Source organism: Ochotona curzoniae, unplaced genomic scaffold (assembly GCF_017591425.1).
Source record: "Ochotona curzoniae isolate NIBS_2020 unplaced genomic scaffold, NIBS_Ocur_1.0 scaffold_2587, whole genome shotgun sequence".
Taxonomy (NCBI): Eukaryota; Metazoa; Chordata; class Mammalia; order Lagomorpha; family Ochotonidae; genus Ochotona; species Ochotona curzoniae.
This window is the reverse complement of record NW_024467096.1, coordinates 5,654,013-5,658,416: the sequence shown is the minus strand read 5'-3', so window position 1 is coordinate 5,658,416 and position 4,404 is coordinate 5,654,013.

Genomic DNA, 4,404 nt, shown 5'->3' with positions numbered 1-4,404 from the left:
TCTGCAGCCTGCTCTGTCATTGTGACTCCTCAACAGCCACCCACAGAGCCTCTTTGCAGCGCTGTCTCTCACTGCTGAACTTGCAACCAGGGGCCTCTGGGCCAGGTGCACAACAGCCCCAAATCCACACTTTGTCATGTTTTGCTTCACTATAAAGCATACTTTCAAAACAATATGGAGGACATATGCAAATTGTTAATTATTTTCTATATACGCATCATCTGTATGTTTATGTGTTAGAAACGTGTTTATAGTGTCCAGTGCGGTGGCCTAGCGGCTGATGTCCTTGCCTTGAATGCACTGGGATCCCATATGAGCGCCGGTTCTAATCCTGACAGCTTCACTTCCCATCCAGCTCCCTGCTTGTGGCCTGGGAAAACAGTGGAGGACGGCTCAAATCCTTGGGACTCTGCACCCGCCTGGGGAGACTTGGAAGAAGTTCCTGGATCCTGGCTTTGGATTTTCACAGAGCCAGGCATTGCAGTCACTTGGGGACTGAATCATCAGATGGAAGATCTTCCTCTCTTCCTCTCCTCCTCTCTGTATATCTGACTTTCCAATAAAAATAAATAAATCTTAAAAAAAAAAAAAGAAGGAAAGAAAGAAAGAGAGAAAGAGAGAAAGGAAGGAAGGAAGGAAGGAAGGAAGGAAGGAAGGAAGGAAGGAAGGAAGAAAGAAAGAAAGAAAGAAAGAAAGAAAGAAAGAAAGAAAGAAAGAAAGAAAGAAAGAAAGAAAGAAAGAAAGAAAGAAAGAAACGTGTTTATAGAGCAGGCATTGTGGCATAGCCAGTTAAGCTGCCAGTTGGGACACTCCGATCTCATGTTAGAATACAGGTTGGAATCCCGGATGCTGCACTTCAGATCCAGTTCCCTGCTAATGTGACTAGAAAGACAGTGGAAGATGGCCCAAGGGTAGGAGACCTGGATGGTCTGTCTGGCCCCTGGCTTCAGTCTGGCTCAGTCCGAGCTGTTGTGGTCTTGGGAGAGTGAATCAGCAGATGGAAGATCTCTCTCATTCCTCTCCATAAGTCACTCTGCCTTTTAAAATAATATGCTTGATATTAGCCAAAAAGCCAAGAAACAATGTCTTCCAACTAGCTGAAGCTTTTTTTGAAAAGAGATTTTTTTATTTTATTGGAAAGTCACATGTACAGAAAAGGAGAGACAGAGAGGAAGATATTCTGTCCGCTTATTCAATCTCCAAACGGCTGCAAAGGCCGGAGCTGAGCTGATCCAAAGCCAGGAGCTTCTTCCAGGTCTCCCACTCAGGTGCAGGGTTCCAAGGTTTTCGGCCATCCTTGACTGCTTTCCCAGGCTGAGGAAGGGAGCTGGATGGGAAGCAGGGCTGCTGGGATATGGACCAGCACCCATATGAGATCCTGGTGCTTTCAAGGTGAAGACTTTAGCCACTAGGCTACCATGTTGGGCCCAAACTAACTAAAGCTTTTTTTAAAAGAAATATATTTGTAGTGGGTCCATATGGCCACCGGTTCTAATCTCGGCCACATCGCTTCCCATCTAGCACTCTGCTTGTGGCCTGGGAAAGCAGTAGAGGACAGCCCAAAGCCTGGGGACCCTGTACTTATGTGGGAGACCTGGAAGAGGCTTCTGGCTCCTGGGTTCAAATTGGTTTGGTCTAGCTGTGGCAGCCCCTTGGGGAGTGAATCAGCGGACAGAAGATCTTGCTCTCTGTCTCTCCTCCTCTCTGTATATCTGACTTTCCAATAAAATTAAAAAAAAAAACTTTATTAAAAAAAAAGAAGATTGGTGGAAAAGACACATTCACATTGTAAGCAGATATAGCTATCAGCTGTTGTCAAGGCCCTTGGGGAATGTCTTTGAAAGTAAAAATAGTCTGCAGTCCTCTGAGGTGTAATGCTACCCAGCCCCTCTGCTGCACTGAACCACTACAAGTCTTCTTCCTATTCTGTAGAGCTGAGTCGATGGCCTCAGGGTCACTAAGGAAAATAAGTCTTAGTTCAGGCAACATTTTCTGCTTCATTTACCAGCTGGAATGTGCCACCTGTGTGTGGTCCTGGTGCTCAGACCCCCACAGGTATCGCTGCACAAGACAGCTCATTGTTCCCAACTCTGAAAATCTTGATGAGTCTCGAAGATTCTTGCAGCTTGTTACCCCACAGCAAACGTTGGGGTGCTGGAGTTCCGCTCCTTGCTTAACTGAAGACTTCAGGGGAAAGTGAAAAGCCCAGTTTTAACTGAAGTTTCTTTCATAATGAAACAAGTTCAATGCCAAGGACTTCTGAGAAATGTGATTTGGTTTGTTCCTCTTTAGTGGCTCATGGGATTATTTTTGCATCCCCCCCCCCCATTTCAGCAAGAGTGTAGTAGAACGGAAGGGTGGAAACCAAGGTAGGAAATCTTAGGAATCTGTGTATTCCCTCGCTAGGATGTCTGTATTTTCCCCCAGTCTCTCCAACTTTGATAGTTTCTGTTAATTACCAGGGGTGGATGCATTTTCTAGCGCCCTGTCAGGGGGACATGCCCACTGCAGCAATAACTACATCAGAATGTCAGGCGTGGGAACTGTGACATAATCCGACCTGACAGCTGTCACAGGTAGGGTGTCTGAGAAACAGACTGGGAGGGCAAGTTGCATACGGGACATGTATTAAAGATGCCCTTGGGATACGCATTTGCAGAGGAGGGAGGACAGCATTGTGTAAAGGGGTGGTCTGGGGTACAGCCTGCAGGTGCAGGGGAGCCTTCAAAGGAGAGGGGACTCTGGATGGATAGCTCTGGTGTGGACAGTTTCCTGGGTGTTGGCTCACCGCTGTGAGGACCTGACCTCGGGTGAGGCGGCTCCCTCCAGCCTCAGGTAACCCGAGAGGGACCTCATCCTACGATGCTCCTTCCTCATGACTTTAAATATACACGCACACATATGTACACATACATTAGTGATATATATGTATACACACACAATATTTACAGCTTTTATGAAGAGGGTATAGCTATTTTGCCAAAATGCACTCATCAGCATACAACCTTATTTCTCACCTAAAGTCCATGAGAATATATGAATATATTTGATACTAAATTGGACATTGAGGCAATCTGCCAAAAGTAAAGCACAACCCTAACGTTCTAATTTCACACTCTATATATATATATATAAAAAGCCAGTAAATTTCTCCAAATCATGAGAACATGCTGAACTAACCACACAAGAAAAATAAAGCTATGAAGTAATTTCCTTCTTTCTTGATGTCACATACCGAACACAGATGTACTTATAACTTCAGCCTACAGACAGCTGTGCACCTGCCCCTACCCTGTGTGTTGTTCCCTGACTGTTCGTGCAGGGCTGGTTCATTCCAATTCCTCTTTCATGGGATTTTTTTTAGGATTAACTGCTTGAGTTGCCACATAAATCCAAAACGTTGGATTTAAACTGTATGCATGGCCCGCCATGACAGCTTAGCGACTAACTCCCCCCTTTGCATTCAACAGGATCCCATATGGGTGCCAGTTCTTGTCCTGGCTACTCTATTTCCCAACCAGCTTCCTGTGCCTAGCCTGGAAAAGTAGAGGATGATGGCCCAAAGCCTTGGGATTCTGTACCCATGTGGGAGATCCGGAAGAAGCTCCTGGATTCTAGCTTTGAATTGCTTCAGCTCTGGCTATGATGGCCATTTGGGAAGTGATGTAAAATCTTTCTCTTGGGTCCAGCATGGTAGCCTAGTGGCTAAAGTCTTCACCTCACATGCACTGGGATCCCAGTGCCCCGCTTACCATCCAGCTCCCTGCTTGTGGCCTGAGAAAGCAATCAAGGATGACCCAAGGCTTTGGGACCCTGTGCCTAAGTGGGAGATACAGAGGAGACTCCATGCCCCTGGCTTCAGATCGGCTCAGCACTGGCTGTTGCAGTTACTTGGGGAATGAATCAATGGATGAAGTGTCTTCTTCTCTGTCTCTTCTCATCTTTGTATATCTGACTTTCCAATAAGAATAAATAAATCTTTTAAAAATATTTCTCTCTGTCCTTGCTGTAAATCTGCCTTTATGATTAAAAATAATAATAATAAAACAAAAAATAAAATGCAAACCTTGAAGTCCTGTTGAAATGGGTTGATGTCTGCACACAACATATATGTATTTTCTGGAGGAGCTCAAGCTAGTTGCATGGTTGGAAACCCTGGGTTCACCTGAGCTGCCTAAGCTTAAGTGGCCCCTTGGGACAGCCCCCCCATCCTGTCTCATCTCGCAGGCTGTGCCAGCAGCTCTGGGAGCACCACTCACAAACATGAATAGAGAGCATGACAGTGCCCTGGGCAGACATAACCTCATCTGCCCTAACTCTTCTGGCATGAAGGGGACTTACAGCTGAGGAGAGAAGGGAAAACTTCCTAGCCACTTTGAGGCCACAAGTGGTTGGGCCCTGGGG